This window comes from Anomaloglossus baeobatrachus, chromosome 8, assembly GCF_048569485.1.
Source record: "Anomaloglossus baeobatrachus isolate aAnoBae1 chromosome 8, aAnoBae1.hap1, whole genome shotgun sequence".
Classification (NCBI taxonomy): Eukaryota; Metazoa; Chordata; class Amphibia; order Anura; family Aromobatidae; genus Anomaloglossus; species Anomaloglossus baeobatrachus.
The window spans coordinates 258,224,125-258,247,835 of NC_134360.1; the positions used below are offsets into that span (position 1 = coordinate 258,224,125).

The 23,711-nt window shown below is 50.0% G+C and overlaps 1 protein-coding gene across 5 annotated transcripts in view; it reads left to right on the plus strand.

Annotated features, from left to right (window-relative positions):
• CACNA1E (calcium voltage-gated channel subunit alpha1 E) overlaps positions 1 to 23,711 on the plus strand; it is a 964,825-nt gene that overhangs the window by 604,254 nt on the left and 336,860 nt on the right. The window lies entirely within an intron of this gene.

The following is a 23,711-nucleotide window of genomic DNA, read 5'->3' on the forward strand; positions in this document are numbered from 1 at the left end:
CCTGTGAGGACACACCCGTCACCCGAAAGGGAGACCTGATGCCTCCCTCGGGGCCAGTAGGGCACACCAGGTGGGCGGAGTCAGGCGGAAAGACGCCCACCGAGGAGACTACTGTCCTGGGGCAGGAAATACAAGTCAGTTTAGTTTTAGAGAAGAGAGTGTACAGTGACAGTGAGAGGAGTGGAGTTGCCGAGCTGTCAGGGACCCGGGTAGGAGCCCGGGACCCTTGAAACGTCAGGCAGGCAGACGGTGGTGGCCGTCTGCAGGAGTACCGGTACAGCAACCGGCGGAACCATAGGGACCGGGCCAGGGTTGGAGCCCGCCGGCCCTGAACCGGGGAGTCAACCGTGTACCGGAGCACCAGACACCGGGTACTCAGACCCCGTCCTAGCTTAGAAGCCACTGAGTTTAGGCAAATTGACTGATTGCTGGCTGGACCTCAAGGGTTCATCCACACCCAAAGTCCCGAAAGAAGGCAAAAGCCCACCGATACCGGGTGAGTGCCACCGCCAAGGGCCAAACACCCGAGGGGCCAGCGCTTGCGGGCAACCGAGGGCTCCTCCGGCAGCTCAACGCCAGGGAGCGGGCTACCACTGTCCAGCAGGGGAGCCTAAAAACCACAATAAGAGGTGCAAGGGAAAGGGGCCACCATCAACCTCACAGGGGAAACAAGCCGCCGGCTGCGGGACCCGACCATACCCGAACTTTGGTTTGGTGACTCTGAGTGTGAATTAATCGTGAGTACATCAGTGTCATCCGGGCATGACACTACACCGCAGCACAGCGCCCCACACCCTGACAACAACACCGTCACCATCAGTCTCCCCCACTGGGCCCCGTGGGTGGCGTCACGACCCGTAAGACGACTACGCGGCCCGCCCGGCTGCGCGCCTTGTCCCACACCACCACCACCCCACTGCCTCCCCTTTAACAGAGCGACGTGGCCCCCGGTCCGGAGGCGCTCGTGCCACCGACAACCCGAGCCCGGACCTCGAGCGGCTCGGCCCGAGCAGCGGAGAAGCGTCTGGGCCCCTCCCAGGGCGGTACACTAGCGATATCGCAACATGTAAAACCCGCCTAAGAGAATTCATTTTCAATTTCATAAAAAAAAATATGATTGGTTATAATCTGAAATTTTTAACAATGGAATCCATTATAATGGCAGCCAACCTTACCACCGTTTTCCTGAACTTGTACTTGCTTTGCCCTAACTTGCTGTCATTCAGTGTTCACGTCCAGACTCATTAGGTGTCACGGCGGCATCAGGCTCTATTCACACTGCAGAGCCTGACAGGCAACCTGATGTCTCCTAGTTTTTCAGCCAGAGCTGGACATCGGCTGTTTCATGTGCTGCAAGAGTTACCATATTTTTCGTTTTATAAAATGCACTGGATTATAAGACGCACCCTGAATTTAGAGATAAAAAAAGGTAATAAAAAGGGGGCCGTTTTATACTCCAGTGGTGTCTTACCAGAGGGGGAGGAGCAGCAGCGGTGGTGAAGCAAGGTCATAGGAGGCAGGGGTGGTGCTGGAGTAGGGTGATGCTGCAGGCGCTGTGGTTGGGGCTGTGCTGGCTGCAGTGGGGGCTGTGCTGACTGTATGCCACACAACAGTGTGGCGGCTGTCACAGATGCTCTGTCGGCAATACAGTCTGCAAAGAAATGGCGCCCGGAGTTGGCACATGTCTAGATTGAGCTCTCAGCAATGACAAGCCGAGATCACATCTGCGCACGCAGGTGTGCATGGGGACGTAGTTGTACGGCCGGAGCCGTGTTAAGTTCGTGACACCACCCGTCGGTTGCGGTGATGAGATGGTGGCACCGCTGCTGCCTCTGGGGACAGTGCCCAGGACTGATGGAGCGGGGCAGCAAGGTGGGATCCCCTCCACGGGTAGGGGAGTTGTAGTCCCGGGGCCCAATTGGGAGTTGTGGTGGTGGCAGGGATTGCAGGGAGCAGGAAACTCACAGTTTGGTTGTCCTGGTGTTGGATGAAGCTAGGCTGATGTGTGTGGTCAGAAAACACAGAGTCCTTTGTAAACCAACTTGCCAAATGGCCAGTCACCGTTGGCGGGTGTCTTCGGGTTCCACACCCAGATGTACAGCCAGGGCCCTTCTTTCCACACTCTCTATCTGTCCCTTTCTTGTCTGGACTAGGCTGTTTGAACGGCCTCCAGATGGGTCCCTCTCCCAGCACCGGCAAGCTATAAACCTGTCCCGGTCGCCTCAGGATCCCCGTGACCGGATCTCCGTCGCCTGTGGCCCTCACAGCCACCTAGTCCGGTAGTCCAGGGCTCCAACCCCGGCTACCACTTTCTCCGAAGAGTAGAGTGATGTGTCGGTCGTGAACGATCCGACACAAAGATCCGGCTCCCTGCTGTGAACGACAGGAGCCGGATCACTAGTGTGAGCCACTAAAATATCTAAACGGGTCTTTTTCCCGTGAAAACCCCGCCCACCCGCGGCTAAACTCCACCTGCTCAGCTATCTAATTGGCCGTTTGTAAGTAGGTGGGGTTTAGGCGTGGGTGGGCGGGGCTTTGGCGGCGTTACTATAATCTTAAATATGTGTTCACCTGGGGTGAACACATGTTTAATAAGGAGTCGAGAATGATCTGAAAGATCTGGCTCTTTTTGGTGAGCGGAGCCATGGGAACCAGATCACCAAAAAGAGCCGGACTGCCTAACACTACCGGGGAGCTGCAAGCCTCCCCTGTCAGCTTTCCACTGACTACAGCACAACTTGAGCTAAAACTCTCTCCACTTCCTTAGTTCCTCTCGCCCCCCTCCCTTTTCCTGGGGAGGGGGTGAGTAGGGCCTGATTGGCTGGTGTTCATCTGTGTGGGGGTTGTGTAGCTGCCAAGGAGGATTAACCTTTTCTGTGACTACCTGGTTTTGCCAGGGCGTAACACTCGCACCATCTCCGGGAGCCATTATTTGAAGCCCACACTGTCAACAGAGCTTCTCACCTGCTGCACCACCCCGTGCCATACAGCCCCCATCGCAGCCAGCACAGCACATTGCAGCCAGCACAGCGCCCATTCTCCACCTCCCAGTAGGCTACATTCGCAATATAAGATGCACCCCTCATTTTCCTCCCAAATTTTACCACACCTCAGGGTGGTACGAGTTTGTAGATACCAAACATGTAAAGGTTTACTTTTAACATAAGTGGTTAAAAAATTCAGAAGTTTATTCCAAAAAAGTGGTACACTTTTTGCACTATTTTCTGCAATCCATAGCGTTCTCATTGTTCGGTTTCAATGGCTAATGCGGGCTTTACACGAGACGAGCTATCGTGCGATGCATCGTCGGGGTCACGGTTTTCGTGACGCACATCCGGCATCGTTCACGACGTCGTCTCGTGTGACACACAAATCGTGAGTCGTGTACTCGTCGCTAAGTTTTAAAAAATTGTTTATTTAACATGGCGCCGTTTGTTTATTTTACCCGTGGCAGCACACATTGCTCCGTGTGACACCCCGGGAACGATGAACACAGCTTACCTGCGTCCCGCGGCTCCCGCCGGCAATGCAGAAGGAAGGAGGTGGGCGGGATGTTTACGTCCCGCTCATCTCCGCCCCTCCGCTTCTATTGGCCGGCGGCTGTGTGACGTCGCTGTGACGCCGAACGTCCCTCCCCCGTCAGGAAGAGGATGTTCGCCGCTCACAGTGAGGTCGCTCAGCAGGTAAGTACATGTGACGGGGGTTAACGACTTTGTGCGACATGGGCAGCGATTTGCCCGTGACGCACAAACGACGGGGGCAGGTACGATCGATCGTGCGATTGCACGATAGATCGTAACGTGTAAAGCCCGCATTAGTGATGGCTTATTTTTTGCGTCTCAAGCTGACATTTTTAACGGTACCATTTTTGCGCAGATGCTACGTTTTGATTGCCTGTTATTGCATTTTGCGCAAAATTTGCAAAGACTAAAAAAACGTAATATTGGCAGTTTTAATTTTTGCTGCTATGCCATTTACCGATCAGATTAATTGATTTTAGATTTTGATAGATTGGAAATTTCTGAACACAGAAATACCAAATATTTGTATATATATATTTTTTTTTTAACCCTTTATTTTCAATGGGGCGAACGGAGGGGTGATTTGAACTTTAAGGGCATGTGCGCACATTGCGTTGTGTCCCAGCAGAAATTTCTGCAGTGATTTGAACAGCACATGTGCGCTTCAAATTGCTGCAGAAACACTGCCTACTGAATGCAGTGAAAAAGCCGATTTCATGCGCTCTGGATGCAGCCCCCACCATAGACAGAGCGGGAGCAGCATCTAAAGCGCATGGAATAAGTGACATGTTGCTTTTTAGAACGCAGCGATTTGGCAGCATGCAAATCACTGCATTCTAAAACGCAACGTGCGCATGGATTATGCACAATCTTCATAGATTGTGCTGGGGACGCAGGACCCATGCAGTTACGCTGCAGTGCAATACGCAACGTAACTGCACGCAAATACGCAACGTAGGCACAGAGCCTCACAATGCGTCTCAGAACGCAGCTTTTCGGCTGAGACGCACATGCAGTGACTTATACACTGCGGAATAAATCTTTTTTTTAACTTTAGTTTACTAGTCCCCCTAGGGGACTATAAGGAACAGCAGTCTGATCGCTGATTCATTTCTGTTGATCACAGCTACACAGCTCTGATCAGCAGAAATGCTGTTCTCCTGTTACAGCCGCTGCTCTGCTGGCTGTAACAGGAACTACGTCATGATAGCGACAGGAGTCATCACATGACACATTGCTACCATGGCAATCATTTTCTCCCCGTGATCGCATCACAGGGTAGCCGATGGCAATTTTCCCACTGAGACCATTTAAATCACGCTGCCACATTTTGACAGCGCAATGTAAGGGGTTAACAGGCACAGGTGGATCGCGGATCCACCTGCTCCTGATAGCTGCGGTGATCACCCCTTCATGATTTAGGATTTACTGGTATGAACTCGGTCGGGAAGGGGTTAATAATACTACCATGTTTCTCCAAAAATAAGACCTACCCCCAAAATAAACCCTAGGAGGAATTTTCGGCCTTTTTGGAGTAAACTTAAAATATAAGCCATTCTCCAAAAATAAGCACTAGCTGCAGTTCAATAAGGAAGTATCTAAGCAGCTAAAAAAGATAAAGAATAAGGAGGACTCTTCATCAAATAAAGCAGACACCCCCAAAAGATGGAAAACGCCCCCCCCCCCCCTCAAAATAAAAATGTAACCACCCCCTCCATGAATGGTAGGTATATATTATACAATGCAAAAGGAGAGATGTACTGGGGTAAAGAGGCAGTAAGTGCACCTGTGTTCTGCTACAACAATGGCCAAATGCATAGTATCATTATGTGTAAAGGAGTTCTCCACCTCTAGCGACAATATATTCCGTATCTGTCTTTTGCGCTGTAAGTGATTGTGTCATTAAGATTTTGAGCTCTTTTGCATTTACAGACTCTTTGTTTTCCTGCACAGTCACCTTCAATGTGGTACTTGTCCATAAATCCGCTAATAGGAGCTCAAAAAAGAAAGATAAAAGAAGCTCTTCAACTGGACCATGATAACGAGCTCTCTGATGGATTCTCCGTTAACTCATACTGAAGCCAGCAAATAGCCAATGCAATAAGGAGACTGGAGAAGATAAACAGTGCAATTTATTTAATGAAACTTAACTACAAAAATCATTTCTAGACAAAATATATGCATTTAAGTAACAATAAACTCCTTCAAGTTGTCAATGCTGGAGGTAAAAAGCCCCTTTGTTGTCAGTGCTGGAGGTAAAAAGCCCCTTTGTTGTCAGTGCTGGAGGTAAAAAGCCCCTTTGTTGTCAGTGCTGGAGGTAAAAAGCCCCTTTGTTGTCAATGCTGGAGGTAAAAAGCCCCTTTGTTGTCAGTGCTGGAGGTAAAAAGCCCCTTTGTTGTCAGTGCTGGAGGTAAGAAGCCCCTTTGTTGTCAGTGCTGGAGGTAAAAAGCTCCTTTGTTGTCAGTGCTGGAGGTAAGAAGCCCCTTTGTTGTCAGTGCTGGAGGTAAAAAGCCCCTTTGTTGTCAGTGCTGGAGGTAAGAAGCCCCTTTGTTGTCAGTGCTGGAGGTAAGAAGCCCCTTTGTTGTCAATGCTGGAGGTAAGAAGCCCCTTTGTTGTCAGTGCTGGAGGTAAGAAGCCCCTTTGTTGTCAGTGCTGGAGGTAAGAAGCCCCTTTGTTGTCAATGCTGGAGGTAAAAAGCCCCTTTGTTGTCAGTGCTGGAGGTAACAAGCCCCTTTGTTGTCAGTGCTGGAGGTAAGAAGCCCCTTTGTTGTCCCTGCTGGAGGTAAAAAGCCCCTTTGTTGTCAGTGCTGGAGGTAACAAGCCCCTTTGTTGTCAGTGCTGGAGGTAACAAGCCCCTTTGTTGTCAGTGCTGGAGGTAACAAGCCCCTTTGTTGTCAGTGCTGGAGGTAAAAAGCCCCTTTGTTGTCAATGCTGGAGGTAAAAAGCTCCTTTGTTGTCAGTGCTGGAGGTAAAAAGCCCCTTTGTTGTCAGTGCTGGAGGTAACAAGCCCCTTTGTTGTCAGTGCTGGAGGTAAAAAGCCCCTTTGTTGTCAGTGCTGGAGGTAACAAGCCCCTTTGTTGTCAGTGCTGGAGGTAAAAAGCCCCTTTGTTGTCAGTGCTGGAGGTAAAAAGCCCCTTTGTTGTCAGTGCTGGAGGTAAAAAGCCCCTTTGTTGTCAGTGCTGGAGGTAAAAAGCCCCTTTGTTGTCAGTGCTGGAGGTAAAAAGCCCCTTTGTTGTCAATGCTGGAGGTAAAAAGCCCCTTTGTTGTCAGTGCTGGAGGTAACAAGCCCCTTTGTTGTCAGTGCTGGAGGTAAAAAGCCCCTTTGTTGTCAGTGCTGGAGGTAACAAGCCCCTTTGTTGTCAGTGCTGGAGGTAAAAAGCCCCTTTGTTGTCAGTGCTGGAGGTAAAAAGCCCCTTTGTTGTCAGTGCTGGAGGTAAAAAGCCCCTTTGTTGTCAGTGCTGGAGGTAACAAGCCCCTTTGTTGTCAGTGCTGGAGGTAAAAAGCCCCTTTGTTGTCAGTGCTGGAGGTAACAAGCCCCTTTGTTGTCAATGCTGGAGGTAAAAAGCCCTTTTGTTGTCAGTGCTGGAGGTAAAAAGCTCCTTTGTTGTCAGTGCTGGAGGTAAAAAGCCCCTTTGTTGTCAGTGCTGGAGGTAACAAGCCCCTTTGTTGTCAATGCTGGAGGTAACAAGCCCCTTTGTTGTCAGTGCTGGAGGTAAAAAGCCCCTTTGTTGTCAGTGCTGGAGGTAACAAGCCCCTTTGTTGTCAGTGCTGGAGGTAACAAGCCCCTTTGTTGTCAGTGCTGGAGGTAAAAAGCCCCTTTGTTGTCAGTGCTGGAGGTAAAAAGCCCCTTTGTTGTCAGTGCTGGAGGTAAAAAGCCCCTTTGTTGTCAGTGCTGGAGGTAACAAGCCCCTTTGTTGTCAGTGCTGGAGGTAACAAGCCCCTTTGTTGTCAGTGCTGGAGGTAAAAAGCCCCTTTGTTGTCAGTGCTGGAGGTAACAAGCCCCTTTGTTGTCAGTGCTGGAGGTAAAAAGCCCCTTTGTTGTCAGTGCTGGAGGTAAAAAGCCCCTTTGTTGTCAGTGCTGGAGGTAAAAAGCCCCTTTGTTGTCAATGCTGGAGGTAAAAAGCCCCTTTGTTGTCAGTGCTGGAGGTAACAAGCCCCTTTGTTGTCAGTGCTGGAGGTAACAAGCCCCTTTGTTGTCAGTGCTGGAGGTAACAAGCCCCTTTGTTGTCAGTGCTGGAGGTAACAAGCCCCTTTGTTGTCAGTGCTGGAGGTAACAAGCCCCTTTGTTGTCAGTGCTGGAGGTAACAAGCCCCTTTGTTGTCAGTGCTGGAGGTAACAAGCCCCTTTGTTGTCAGTGCTGGAGGTAAAAAGCCCCTTTGTTGTCAGTGCTGGAGGTAACAAGCCCCTTTGTTGTCAGTGCTGGAGGTAACAAGCCCCTTTGTTGTCAGTGCTGGAGGTAACAAGCCCCTTTGTTGTCAGTGCTGGAGGTAACAAGCCCCTTTGTTGTCAGTGCTGGAGGTAACAAGCCCCTTTGTTGTCAGTGCTGGAGGTAAAAAGCCCCTTTGTTGTCAGTGCTGGAGGTAACAAGCCCCTTTGTTGTCAGTGCTGGAGGTAACAAGCCCCTTTGTTGTCAGTGCTGGAGGTAACAAGCCCCTTTGTTGTCAGTGCTGGAGGTAACGGGAGCCATATTTGTGGTGTTTGTCCTGTAACGTCACATGCTCGGATGGGGCAGTGATCATACATTGCTTGTACTTTTCTGTTAGATCTTTTATTTTGCCTCGTTCCAGTCTGTTTTAGATTCATCAAAGCCTTTCATTCGCAGCATAGCGGCGCGTCGGCTGCATTTCTACCGCTGTCAAGGGATATTGTCCTTGCTTCTGGGAGGTAATGAAGTTATGTTCTTCCGCGCTGTTGAGTGACATGGAATCGGAAATAGTCTTCAATGTTTCCTGGCAGCTATGAAATAATATGAAAGGCAGAAATCGCCGCCATGGACTGATTTTCATGTCACAATTTCTTATGGAGTTACAAGAAGACCAGGCAGTTCACTAACGGGTACTTTACACGTTGCAACATCGCTACTGCGACATCGTCGGGGTCAAATCAAAAGTGACGCACATCTGGCGCCGGTAACGACGTCGCAACGTGTAAAGCCTAGATGCGCCCATAAACGATCGCAAAAGCGTCGTATATCAGTAATCTGTGTAGTGTCGGACATTTCCATAATGTCGCACCAATAGGAGATACGATGTTGTTCCTCGTTCCTGCGGCAGTGCACATCGCTGTGTATGAAGCAGCAGGGGCGAGGAACATCTCCTTACCTGCCTCCACCGGCTATGCAGAAGGAAGGAGGTGGGTGGGATGTTACGTCCCGCTTATCTCCGCCCCTCCGCTTCTATTGGCCGCCTGCTGTGTGAGTAAGTGCGTGTGAAGCTGCTGTAGCGATAATGTTCGCTACGGCAGCTATCACAAGATATCGCATGTGCGACGGGGGCGGGGACTATCGCGCTCAGCATCGCTAGCATCGGCTAGCGATGTCGCAGCGTGCAAAGTACCCCTTAGTCTATTTGTAAACGGAATATATATACACCTTCTATAAAGAGCAGCGTATGGATACAAAGGGAAGGAACCGGCACGCCCACTTTACATACAGATGGGTGCACTGTCACCTTTCTGCACATTTTGAACTCAATACATTATTGCAATGAGACACAAGAACATTGAACCAAGGCACATCTCGCATCAAAAAATCAACGCCACTCCATATGGCACATAAACATAGAAAGAAAGATGGAGCTTGCAAGGCAGTTAGTGTAAAAATATCCAAAATTTTATTATACAAATTTCTTATTATATTAAAATAGTTTCAATCCATATAGAAAAAGTACATATGCAGTGCTAATAGAGAACAAGGTGAATTACCACACATAAGTGGGAAAGCAGAAGTGATAACACCCCAAGTAGACATAAATAACTAGCAAGGGCAAAGGGTCATAAATAAGCGTAAGTGGCTGGCTAATACCTATGGCGTCTCTGTCCTGGCGGGAAACGTAATTATATATAGCCAAATCAGCATAAATCCCTAAGGCAGGACAGAGATTCCAAGAATCAAGCCAATCATGAAAAAAGTCACAAAACAATGACTAAAAAATGTGGCGCCTCTACCCTGACCGGGCACATGAAGTTGTGCAGCCAAATCGGCACAAGTCCGTTTAAACAGGGCAGGGGTCACCAGTAACAAGCCAGTCACATACAAAAGACCCTAAGAACCCATAACTTACACATAGTTAAGAAGGGGGGTGAAAACCAGAGCGTCCCACGACAGTGCAAGGAGCCTTCCTACGCGCGTTTCGCACGGATTACATCTGCTGGCTTCATCAGGGAAGGTATACGGCAATTGCCGTTCAAGGACCTTATATCGGAAGTCGCGAGACTTCATTGGACTGACCAGGACCTGGAAAATGTGTCCCAGCCAATCGGATCCCCGCCGACACACACGCGCACCGCGCGCCCAACGTCACACGCCCCCCAGCCGTCCAATGGGAGAGGGAGCCCGGAGCACAGCACACGTGCTCCAAGGCCACCCCCACCCAGTAAGGACGGCCAAGGGGCGGGCAAGGAAGGCGAGCGGCGCGCACGGGTCACGGAGATCAGAGGGCGGGACACAGCTCCCAGCTAGAGTCCGTCAATCAGCCATCGGGTTGCCATGGCGGCGCGTACGCCAAAGCACGGCAAAAGTCCGCACCACGTCCCCGGCAATCCAGTGAGGGGGGACGCGGCGGACCCCCGGGCCCAGGGGTCCGCAACATCCACCCCCACCAAAAAGGACGCCGGGCAAGCAGCGGGGACAGGATACCGTGCGATGGGAACGCGCACAGCAACCAGAGGGCGGGACAGGCTAATAGCTGGAAATGAAAAATGTGAGCAATCAATAAGTATCCTTGCCATCCCATAAATACGACCACAGAAATGAGATAACAATGGCATCAGTCATATTACATAAAAACAACAAGAAACAGGAGAATTATTATGCAGAGATCTTCTTAAAGTGACAGTACGTCCATGTCCTAAGGGAATCATGTGCGGACAATTTTTCCAAAAATCGATGTCAGGTCCAAGTCCGACATGTAGATCACAATGGATAATAACTAGACAAGGTCCTATGAAGGCAAGAGAATTAAATTAGAAACACTGAAAATTAATAATGGGGCCAAAAAGAAACCTGATAAAAAAAATAATTAAAAATATCCCTTAAATTAAAAAGGAAAGGAATGGTGCAGTACATGACAAGAGCCACTCATAGAAACGGGGCAACCTGTGTGGAGACACCTGGGTCAGTGGTTGCTCTCCTGTGGAGACACCGGGGTCAGTGGTTGCTCTCCTGTGGAGACACCGGGGTTAGCGGCTGCTCTCCTGTGGAGACACCGGGGTTTGCGGGTGCTCTCCTGTGGAGACACCGGGGTTTGCGGGTGCTCTCCTGTGGAGACACCGGGGTTTTCGGGTGCTCTCCTGTGGAGACACCAGGGTCAGTGGGTGCTCTCCTGTGGAGACACCGAGGGTCAGTGGGTGCTCTCCTGTGGAGACACCGGGGTCAGTGGGTGCTCTCCTGTGGAGACACCGGGGTCAGTGGGTGCTCTCCTGTGGAGACACCGGGGTCAGCGGGTGCTCTCCTGTGGAGACACTGGGGTCAGCAGGTGCTTTCCTGTGGAGACACCAGGGTCAACGGATGCTCCCCTGTGGAGACACCAGGGTCAGCGGGTGCTCTCCTGTGGAGACACTGGGGTCAGCAGGTGCTCTCCTGTGGAGACACCAGGGTCAGCGGGTGCTCCCCTGTGGAGACACCAGGGTCAGCGGATGCTCCCCTGTGGAGACACCAGGGTCAGTGGGTGCTCTCCTGTGGAGACACCAAGGGTCAGTGGGTGCTCTCCTGTGGAGACACCAGGGTCAGCAGATGCTCCCCTGTGGAGACACCGGGGACAGTGGATGCTCCCCTGTGGAGACACCAGGGTCAGTGGGTGCTCTCCTGTGGAGACACCGGGGTCACTGGGTGCTCTCCTGTGGAGCCCCCGGGGTCACTGGGTGCTCTCCTGTGGAGACACCAGGGTCAGCGGGTGCTCTCCTGTGGAGACATCGGGGTGAGCGGGTGCTCTCCTGTGGAGACACCAGGGTCAGCGGGTGCTCTAATGTGGAGACACCGGGGTGAGAAGGTGCTCTCCTGTGGAGACACCGTGGTCAGCGGGTGCTCTCGTGTGGAGACACCAGGGTCAGCGGGTGCTCTCCTGTGGAGACACCAGGGTCAGCGAGTGCTCTCCTGTGGAGACACCAGGGTCAGCGGGTGCTCTCCTGTGGTTACACCGGGGTCAGCAGGTGCTCTCCTGTGGACACACTGGGGTCAGAAGGTGCTCTCCTGTGGACACACTGGGGTCAGAAGGTGCTCTCCTGTGGAGACACCAGCGTCAGCGGGTGCCCTCGTCCTCTGTCCTGGCTGTCTTCAAAAAGACCATATGCACCAGGGCTCATCCTTCTCAACACTGGGCCCCCTTCCCTGTTGGCAGAACACTACTCAGACAACACAGGGTGAGGGAACTGTGATGCCCTGGCCTATCAGGTCGTCACAGGGTATTGTGCAATCTGCCCTTCTGCACAGTATCCAATCCTCCTTGGTTACGGATCCCTTTTCTTTGGTGTTGCTAAGATCAGAGCCAGTCAAAACCCCAGGAACACTTTACACCACACCCACCAGACACACCATTGGGGGGCCTGAAGGGAATAGGACCACCTACTTGGGGGGTTGGTAGAGGAAAGTAAAAAGTGTCAGGAGAAGTGAGAAGGAGTGGAACGAGTAGGAGGTAGAGTGTGCCTCCCGGAGAGGGAGAGGTCACCGGTGAGGAGCAGGGCTCCTGAAGTCTCCTAGGTGGCAAACGTTGGTCTGGGCCTGGTAGGAGCTGGAACTCCAGTCGCAGGGGATCGTGTCAAGGGGCACGGATTGCCGAGGAGGGCAGCCGGCGGCCTTGAGCCATCTCCGGGCAGGGGCCAGGGCACGACGGGGTATGTGGACCCTAGGCTGGGAAGTAGCTTCAAGCGTCCTGGTAGTTTACCCGAAAGGGGTGAAGTCTTCAAGATTCATACCTCACCCGCTCCAAAATCGGGGTACTAGCGCAACGAAGGGATAGGACTTTTCCCAAAGCACAGTCCATCAAATCCCAAGCGTGAACCCTGAGAGCAAGCTCACTCCGTTAGCCATACGGGTGGGCGGGACCCGATTAGTTTCACACTATAGGGTCCAACAGTGAGAAGGTGCCACAGGCTAACAAGCAACATCAAGGGCACGGATCCACGCGTGCTCCCTCCTGGCTGCAGTGGTGCTCAGAATTCTGGTTTACAAGCTGTCGGTGTCAGTATTCTTGGACTGAGTATGCAGAAACCCTTTCCCTTCCCAACAGCATCCCTTCACTGCCATCACCGGGCCCCGGGGCACAACCCCCTACCCACGGAGGGGTCAAACACCTTGCTGCCATACCACCGCCACCGGGCTCCTCAACAGCAGCGGTGGTACTCCACCTTACCACGCACCGTGAGTGGCGTCACAAACTTCTAACTCCCCTGTACATACTCCCTTTTTCAAACTTGAGTGTCTGCACAAACTCCCGCGTCCGGAGACCCCTCGAACCACCACGGTTCCGGATATGAGTGGCCTTGCGGCTGACACGGGGGCAGTACAGAACCATACATCGGTAAGTCTTTATTGGTCACCAACAGGCACAAACATTTTGTACATTCCCAGAAAGAACACAAAATGGTGCAAGTGACAGAGTTTTAGGGTACGTGCCCACGATCAGTGTTTGCAGCGTTTTGGATGTTGCGTGTTTTCACTGCATCCAAAACGCTGCGTTGTACAGTAGAAGCACAGTAGATGACATTTCTAGAAATCCCGTGCACAGTTCTTGTTTTTTCCGCAGCAAACACTGACCTGCGATGCAGCTTTCCAGACACAGCATGTCCATTGTTTGCTGCGGATTTGCATGCATCCCCTGTAGGGAGAACACAAGCGAGAGACCGCAGCGCACTGAACCCTGGCGGTGGGCACGAGCAGCTGCAGTCTCCTGCAGAAGAGACTCGCGGCCCCGCAGGTCAGGACCTGCCGCGTCCAGGATGCAGTGAGCCGTGATTGTGGGCACGTACCCTTAGGCTATGTGCGCACGTTGCGTAAAAACATGCAGTTACGCTGCGCTTTGTAGCGCAGCGTAACTGCATGCGTCCTGCGGCCCCTGCACAGTCTATGGAGATTGTGCAGGGGCCGTGCGCACGTGGCGTCTAAGAGCGCAGCGCTTCGGCTACTGCCGAAGCGCTGCGCAAAAAGAAGTGACATGTCACTTCTTTCCTGCGCTTTGCCGGCAGCTCCTGCTCTGTCTATGGCAGGAGCTGCAGGCAGAGCGCATGGAATCGGCGCTCACTACGGACATTTCTGCAGCGATCTAAAGCGCACATGTGCTCTTCAGATCGCTGCAGAAATTTCTGCAGGGCTTGTACGCAACGTGCGCACATAGCCTAACTCTTCTGCTGGCTTGCTACGGATTAGAATCTTTGGTACTTCATTGCTTCCAGGGCCAACTATCCCAGCCAGTAACACTCTGCTTTTGGCAGGCACCTACTGAGAGGAGATAGGAAGCAAGGTATGTAGCCAGGCGACCGATTTGTCCCAACCTGGGTTATCAAAGTAAATTTGAGGGTTCAGCATTGAGCAGTCAAAGGTCAAAGACCTCCCGCGCATGCACATTACAATACTTTGCTCTGTCCTCAGCAGGAGCACAATGGAGGACACTGTGTAGATGACGTAGGACGCGTCATCCACACGCAGCAAAAAGGAGGACGGGGATCACAAGCAGAGAGGAGAAGCTGGGTCAAGATCAGTGACACATATCGGACTGGACCACCCTTAGGGGAGTATTATAAAGGTATCTTTTACGTTATACACGGTAGCCCGGGCTCTTATATATAGTATTGTTTAATGCAGTATATAAGAGCTCACTGGTGGCTGACGCAGTTTTTGTGGGACAAATTTGGTGAAGATTCCCTTTAAGTCCTCGCTGCACGTATTTAGTGGACTAAGGTCTTCTTTAATAGTCCACAGTATGTGACTGTCCAGCTGTTGGAGAAGCCTTCTACCTGACTTCATAGGATCCACATCATAAGCTCAGCCGACCTCCGCATAGTCTATGACGGTCTGTTGTAGTTTCATCTGGAGACCACATATGGCAGATCTCCGGCCTTCACCTCTGTCAGAGGTTAATCTGCTCTTGTATTCCTTCTTTTCAGTTCACTGCAGGAACGTAACCTAAAATTACTGGAGGTCTGCGCTTGTTCCCGCACATTCAGGTCATCGCCCGCTCCTCCATCTGCGACACATATTTCACAATTACACTATATCACATGTTCCTTTGCTGATTATCACCTAATTATAAAATGAATCGGTGCAGCTTCTAATTAGCATGAGAAATGTCAGCCCCTGACACCACCGGGTGCGTCAGCGCTCGTACCCGGGAAGCGCCATGTTCTGGAGGAGTCTGCATTAGCATTTGGATGGTTTGGCCTTTGATATTTTATCTATTCAATCTATCAATTATATTTTCAAAGTTTATTCTCTTTCATCTACTCAACAAATATCATTCCACTTCCAAGTGTAACTAGAAATGCCAAAATGCTAAAGATGGGGAAGAGTTCTGTGTTTACACTCGTAGATATGTTACATCAATAGTTCATTGTTTTACAGAGTTTGGGAAAGAAGATTATACTTTTATTTACTAATAACAGGAAAATTGTGGTCCCAGCGTCCTATGTTGTTGGTGTCATACCATGGTTAAACTGTTGTGCAATATTATTAGCAGCTGCTGTGACATCACTAGTGGATTTCGGTACGTGTGACGTCCATTTTCATGCGTACCGGAGACACAGACATACGCAAACCCACTAAAATCAATGGGTCTGTGCACACATCAGTGTTTTCACAAGGACCGTGCGTCTACGTGCTCCACACAAAGACAAGTCCATTTTTCTCCGGCAGCACTGATGTCACACGGACCACGCACTGATGTGATCCTTGTGACACGTACCGGAGAAAAGGTTTTGGTACCGTGTTAGCCAGTTGAATAATTATTGAATGTTCTCAGTGAGAGGAACAAAATTATAGCCTTGTGATACCTTTTAATGGCTAATTAAAATAAAAAAATAAAATAAAATAAAGTGATGTTACAAAGCAAGCTTTCAAGACATCTCCGGTCCCTTCATCAGGCATGGTATGACAAAATATCTGAAGAAACACAAATATATGCACAAACAGAGCAGAGGGATGGCAGAATAAAAGACATTTAAATAAACAAACACTGAGCTTAGAAAGAGAATCCTTAATTAGCTCTGATTAGTGGTGGGAGATTTTTATTGTCCCAATATCCATGTAGGATCAGAGGTCTGGTGTCTCTGGAATAGACTCCTCAGATTTTGTAATGGGCCATAAATCCTCCTGACAGGTTGAGTCCTGTGTCCACCTAGTTAAACATTGTGATGAATTTGTATTCCCAGACTCTGCGATGGCTCTGTGATCTGAAGTTGCCTTTTAATATGTCAACTTTCATATGGTTTATGTTGTGTCCTGGAGCACAGAAATGTTTGGCCACAGATAAATGGATTTTTTTTCTGTAATTGTGTGGAGGTGAGATCTCATCCTTGCTCTCAATCTCTGTACTGTTTCTGCAACATAGAGGCCCCCAATAGGACATATAGTGCACAGGATTAAGTACACCACGTTGGAGGAGGAACATGTGACTGTCCCGGGAATCTTATAGTCCTTCTGTGTGTTAGGGATCTGTATCCGGTCTTTGGTCTCTACGTGAGCGCAGGTTTTGCAGCTCTTTACATTGCAGTGATAAGTTCCTCTTGGGGTGTCTGAGGGCATAGAACTTCGGATCATGATGCTCCTTAAATTAGGAGGTTGCCTGTAGCACAGCAATGGAGGATCTTTGAATATTGTTTTTAACCGGTTACCCTTGTGTAGAATGTGGTGAAGTTTCTTGGCCGTTCTTCTCAGCACCTCGAGCTGTGGGTTGTAGGTCACCACCAGAGGTACTCGACTATTTTCCTCTTTTTGTTTGTATTGAAGCAGTTCACTTCTAGGGGTCCTTGTTGCTCTAATGATATGATCATCTATGGAGGTGGGGTGGTGGCCTTGGTTTAGAAATGTCTTCTTAAGATGGGTTAAGTGTTCATCCCTGTCTGCAGGAACAGATACGATTATATCTGAGGGCCTGGCTGTAGACAATGGACTTTTTAATGTGTTTGGGATGGAAACTGTCCCATCTGAGGTATGTTGGACGGTAAATAGGCTTCCGATACACCGATGTCTGGATTGAACCATTTTGAATTTTTATGGTTGTATCCAGGAAGTTGATTTCTGTTTTTGAGTGTTCCAATGTCAAGTTTATGGTTGGATGAAATGCATTGAATTTTTCATGAAATTTTAGAAGCTCTTGTTCAGATTCGGTCCAGATTATTAAGATGTCATCGATGAAACAGAAATAGGCCAATGGCTTGAGGGAGCCGAATGCTAAAAAGTCATTTTCCAGTTTAGCCATGAAAAGGTTGGCATACTGTGCTGCCATTTTGGTTCCCATAGCAGTTCCTGTGCGTTGTAAGTATAGCTCCTCGCCAAAAGAGAAAAAGTTGTGTGTGAGGATGAATCTGGTGAGTCTTAATACAGACTCAGCAGGGATCCCATTAGCTACAAGAAACATTTGGCAGGCAGTTACTCCATCTTCATGTGGGATGTTAGCGTATAAGGATTCCAGCACAGGATTCCATGCAGGTTCTGTGAGGTGCTGATTTCTCAGGTGTTCCACCTTCTTGGTAATTGTTCTGTTTCATTACTGGGCATGCTCTCCCAGAACCTCGCCAGTCGTACTCTCTGGTTCTGCAGTTGTGCTCTTATTGTTTGTGCTTGTGTTCTGATCTTAGTTTTTTGACCCTGGACTCTTATTTGACTCCTCTCTCCCCGCTCCCTGTTCTTGCCGTTACCTCCTAGCTTCTGACCTCGGACCATTACCTGACCATTTCTCTCTCTGCTCCCTGAATCTAATACGTACTCTCCTGGAATTCTGATCCTTGGCCTGTTCCTTGACTGCATTTCTGCTTACTCCTGGTGTCCTGTCGTGTCCTCCTGTTTCCTGACCCCGGCTTGTCTGACTACCCTTCCGTCTATACTATCCGTAAGTAATGACTAGCATCACACTCAGCAAAAAAACTGCAAAAACTCAGCAAAACCTGCTCTTTGGAAGCAGAATTTTTACTACCAAGAGAGCAGGTTTTGCTGCAGGAAAAATATCAGTAAAAAAGCAACAAAAAAGCAACGTGTGAACATACCCTATGAATATGTTCGCACTAGGACGTTTTTGCACTTCTCAAAAACGCACAAAAACGCAGCCGCGGCAAAAATGCAGGGGTAAAAACGCATGCATTTTTACTGCATTTCGATGCGTTTTTGGCTGTGTTTTTGATCACTGCGTTTTGCTGCGTTTTACCAATGCATTGTATGGGTGAAAAATGCACTAAAACGAAAGATATGACATGTCCATTTTTTTTAGGTCAAAAACGCAGCTAAAAAAAAAAGTTGTGTGCGGACAGCAAAAATGAAAAGTCATAGCCTTTGCGGGGGAAGCAAAATCATGCAGTTTGGAGCCCAAAAACGCACACGAAAAACACGCAAAAACGCAGCGAAAAAGCCTAGTGCGCACATAGCCTTAGTGTTATCTGTACCCTGGAAAGCCCAGAGAGGGGGCTCCTGCTCTTCACTCACTTTTTTAGCTCAGAGACACGGACTACCTCTTGTATATCTATATGACCCAGCAACAACCAGACAGCCCCGGCTGCAGATCACTGCACAAGATGATTTTTATCTAAATAAAGAACCTCTAATTACTGTAAGAAAACTTTTCCAAAAGCAGAATCTTTAGCGCCACATTCAGCCGTGGCGCCTTTCTGGGGTCCGCGCTCGTTCTCGGAAGCTGCCTGATTTTACCTTCCTGTTTTCTTGATGACATTTCGTCAGCTTCAGTCGAGTTTTGCTTGTAAGGAGGAGGCCTGCGGAGACGCATCAGGGCTCTTTATACACCTCGAGAGTGTGTAGCGCTATTTAGCTAAAATAGAACGGCGGGGACACCGCACTAACCTGCTATTTCTCAGGATTCCTCAAAAACAACAAATCCTCGGGTAGAAATGTGACTCTGGCTGGTCTTTGTTAAACAATAAATCGTTAAAAAAAAATATAATTCTCATGTCGTTAATTAAAGCAAACTAAGTACGGAGCAGATTGCTGCGCTCAAGTGTCTGGTGCTTAATTGTGAATACCAGAAAAACGGATCTGACGTCTATAGTTATTGTTTTGTGTCTTTATATTATGTTCGATGTTCGAAAATTCCAACTTACTTTTTGAAATGTTAAAAACTGGTGAAAATTGCGCGATGAACCAGGAATAAAAATATAATAATTTATTACTATAGCGCCAACATATTCCGCAGCACTTTATAATTCAGAGGTAAATACACAAACAAGTAACAGTTATAGAAAGTACAATAATGAAAGCCAAAATAATGATAACCCTGCTCGTAAGAGCTTACAATCTGCAATGGCGTGGGGGTGAGATAAGGTCCAGGTGTTAATTTACAACGACGTCCAGCCATCTCAAAGAAATGGGGAGAGATAAAGGCTGCATGAGCCGTCACCAGCCAATCTTTGTGATGCTTTTGGGTGCGGTGGAGTCTGACGGAGAATTAAGTTCTGAGAAATAGTAGATGGGCTCGATTAGAGAGTGTGATAGGACACCCTAAAAAGATGTGTTTTTAGGGAGCATCTGAAGCTGAGTAAATTATGATTCATCCTAGCTTATTGGGGTAGAGCATTCCAGAAGATTGGTGCAGCTCGAGAGAAGTTTTGAATCCGGGAGTGGGAGGTTCAGATTAGTGCAGATGTTAGTCAAAAGTCGTTTTCAGAGCGTAAAGAATGGGTGGGGTGATAGACAGAGAGGAGGGTGGAGATGTAGGGGATGACGCACTGTGGAGAGCTTTGTGGTGATAGAGAGGAGGGTGGAGATGTAGGGGGGTGCCGCACTGTGGAGAGCTTTGTGGTGATAGACAGAGATGAGGGCGGAGATGTAGGGGGTGCTGCACTGTGGAGAGCTTTGTGGTGATAGACAGAGATGAGGGCGGAGATGTAGGGGGTGCCGCACTGTGGAGAGCTTTGTGGTGATAGACAGAGATGAGGGCGGAGATGTAGGGGGTGCTGCACTGTGGAGAGCTTTGTGGTGATAGACAGAGATGAGGTGGAGATGTAGGGGGTGCCGCACTGTGGAGAGCTTTGTGGTGATAGACAGAGATGAGGGTGGAGATGTAGGGGGTGCCGCACTGTGGAGAGCTTTGTGGTGATAGACAGAGATGAGGGCGGAGATGTAGGGGGGTGCTGCACTGTGGAGAGCTTTGTGGTGATAGAGATGAGGGGGGAGATGTAGGGGGTGCTGCACTGTGGAGAGCTTTGTGGTGATAGACAGAGATGAGGTGGAGATGTAGGGGGTGCTGCACTGTGGAGAGCTTTGTGGTGATAGACAGAGATGAGGGTGGAGATGTAGGGGTTGCCGCACTGTGGAGAGCTTTGTGGTGATAGACAGAGATGAGGGGGAGATGTAGGGGGTGCTTCACTGTGGAGAGCTTTGTGGTGATAGACAGAGATGAGGCGGAGATGTAGGGGATGCCGCACTGTGGAGAGCTTTGTGGTGATAGACAGAGATGAGGAGGGGATGTAGGGGGTGCTGCACTGTGGAGAGCTTTGTGGTGATAGACAGAGATGAGGGCGGAGATGTAGGGGGTGCCGCACTGTGGAGAGCTTTGTGGTGATAGACAGAGATGAGGGTGGAGATGTAGGGGTTGCCGCACTGTGGAGAGCTTTGTGGTGATAGACAGAGATGAGGGGGAGATGTAGGGGATGACGCACTGTGGAGAGCTTTGTGGTGATAGAGATGAGGGTGGAGATGTAGGGGGTGCTGCACTGTGGAGAGGTTTGTGGTGATAGAGATGAGGAGGAGATGTGGGGGGGCCGCACTGTGGAGAGCTTTGTGGTGATAGACAGAGGAGGGTGGAGATGTAGGGGGGTGCTGCACTGTGGAGAGCTTTGTGGTGATAGACAGAGATGAGGGGGAGATGTAGAGGGTGCTGCACTGTGGAGAGCTTTGTGGTGATAGACAGAGATGAGGAGGAGATGTAGGGGGTGCTGCACTGTGGAGAGCTTTGTGGTGATAGACAGAGGAGGGTGGAGATGTAGGGGGTGCTGCACTGTGGAGAGCTTTGTGGTGATAGATAGAGAGGAGGGTGGAGATGTAGGGGGTGCTGCACTGTGGAGAGCTTTGTGGTGATAGATAGAGAGGAGGGTGGAGATGTAGGGGGTGCTGCACTGTGGAGAGCTTTGTGGTGATAGATAGAGAGGAGGGTGGAGATGTAGGGGGTGCTGCACTGTGGAGAGCTTTGTGGTGATAGATAGAGAGGAGGGTGGGGATGTAGGGGGTGCTGCACTGTGGAGAGCTTTGTGGTGATAGATAGAGAGGAGGGTGGAGATGTAGGGGGTGCTGCACTGTGGAGAGCTTTGTGGTGATAGACAGAGATGAGGGGGAGATGTAGGGGGTGCTGCACTGTGGAGAGCTTTGTGGTGATAGACAGAGAGGAGGGTGGAGATGTAGGGGGTGCTGCACTGTGGAGAGCTTTGTGGTGATAGACAGAGATGAGGGGGAGATGTAGGGGGTGCTGCACTGTTGGGAGCTTTGTGGTGATAGAGAGGAGGGTGGAGATGTAGGGGGTGCTGCACTGTGGAGAGCTTTGTGGTGATAGAGAGGAGGGTGGAGATGTAGGGGGTGCTGCACTGTGGAGAGCTTTGTGGTGATAGACAGAGAGGAGGGTGGAGATGTAGGGGGTGCTGCACTGTGGAGAGCTTTGTGGTGATAGACAGAGATGAGGGGGAGATGTAGGGGGTGCTGCACTGTGGAGAGCTTTGTGGTGATAGAGAGGAGGGTGGAGATGTAGGGGGTGCTGCACTGTGGAGAGCTTTGTGGGTAGAACAAGCAATTTAAATTAGATCCTAACAGGTTTGTGCAGCCAGTGCAATGACTGGCACAGAGCAGAGGCATCCGAGTAGCGGTTAGCCAGATAGGTGACCCTGGCTGCTGTATTAAGGATGGACTGTAGAGGAGAGAGTCTATTTAGGAGGAGACCAATTAATAGAGAATTACAATAGTCAAGGCGGGAGTGGATCTGGGCCACGCTGAGGGTTTTTGTTGTTTCCATGGTGAGAAAGGGGCGGGAACAAAGTGGTCAACCCCTTTAAGGTTATGGATGAGGGTACAGGGTCTGATGCTGGGAAAAAATATGGATGGCCAATAATATGAATTGGCTAGAATGAAGTAGCATTGTATGGAAGGGACTGGTGGAGAATGAGGGGTGCGGGTGCATGACAATGATTGCACATCCATTGAGCCTATTGGAGTTGGGTGCTTCTAACAAAATAGAAGGGCTGTAGCTGTGTCAGACTGCAGATATACAAATAACCCATGAAACATAACCCCCACCTCCCATGGGTGATCCCCGAGAAAAACACGACAGGAGACCATATTATTTGTTGGACGGGGTCGGCCACAGCTTTATTTTACTTTCATCTCCATGAAAACTCAACCCTTTAATTTTACTTTAGAACAGTAAAACGCCGGCTCCGGCACGGTACGCACCCCCATCTCCAGGAGGACAAGTCCGTCCCCGGGTCCGTACTCCCCAACTTTTGCTCAAAAACACAGCCAGGTGTGACTTGCGATCTAGACAAAAGAAAAGCATGTCAAAACATATTCTAAAACCTTTCAAACAGAGAGAGGGACAGCGGGAAACTCGGACAGCGGATGCTGGGGAAGAGGGAGGGGAAAAAGCGTCACAGCCATATAAAAGGTCAGGCCGAACCATCCTATAAAACCCCCTAGGGGAGAAGGGGAGGGGAGCAGAGCCAAAAGGGGAGGCATCATAAACCACAAAAAAACCATAACTCGATCCATGGCTCTGTAACCTCAACACCCCCCCCCCACCCCCCACGGACATCTCATTATACCTTAGTCCTTTTATTAGGGAACACCCATGTGCGGGAGGGAAAATATCAGGGCCAAGAACACACGAATCTGCAGTCTGGGATCACTCCCCTAATGCAGTTTGTGGTCCTGTATGCTCTTTGAGTTTCTCTTGTCTTTACTATGACATTGTGGTCAAACAAATCGGATATTAAAGTGATCCGGTAGAAAGGCTCATGCTGCCTCTTCCACCGGTAGTGTGAATCATAAGGCTCGCTCACGCGGGGAGAGGATCGGGCCGCTTATGTTAAAGAGAGTGTGAGCCGATTATCTTTTACTGTGACTCCACTCCTGGAATCTGAACATAGCTGAGGAGAAGAAGGAGAACTTAATTTCTCCATCTTCTCCATTGTCCCTGGGTATACCGCACTGCACTCGGATGACATCCGAATGTAGCCTGATCATCTCCACGCACGCATATGTAGCGCCCCAAGGGGCAGGTGGTTAACCTACTCATTGCCGGGCTGTTTCGGGTCGGGTCAGGCGAGGTCACGGGGTGGCCTTGCCCGGTTCCGTTGCCCCGATGCGTACATTAAGTGGTGAGGGAAGCGGGGTATTTGGGAAAGTTTGTTGTGACGTCACCTGTGGAATGCGGCCAGTAGTAGCCGCCGCTGCAGAATTCCTCACCGGGGCAGGTATTAAGGCAGCCGGAATGGTGTCGCTCTCCACAGGCGGAGCGGGCCCCGGGTGGATGAAGAGTGGAGGTAATGGCGGTTGGCGCCTAACCACTGGGCAGTGACGCTGGTAAGGACAAGCCAACACAGTCTCTGCGGGTTCAAGGTGTAGTTTACTTACAGCTTCGGTCGCCAGCCCAGTAGTACTGGTCACTGCCGTGACGGGCTCTGGTCAATCCCAGGCAAGTAAGAGGCCACCACCGGTGTTTGAAGAGAGAAGGAGAGAGAGTGTCATATTTCTAGGGTGTCCCCCTCATCGGTCAGGTACCCTGACTGAGCTCCCGCTCCAAGCCCCGGGCCTAATGAAATCAAAATTTTTCAGAGATG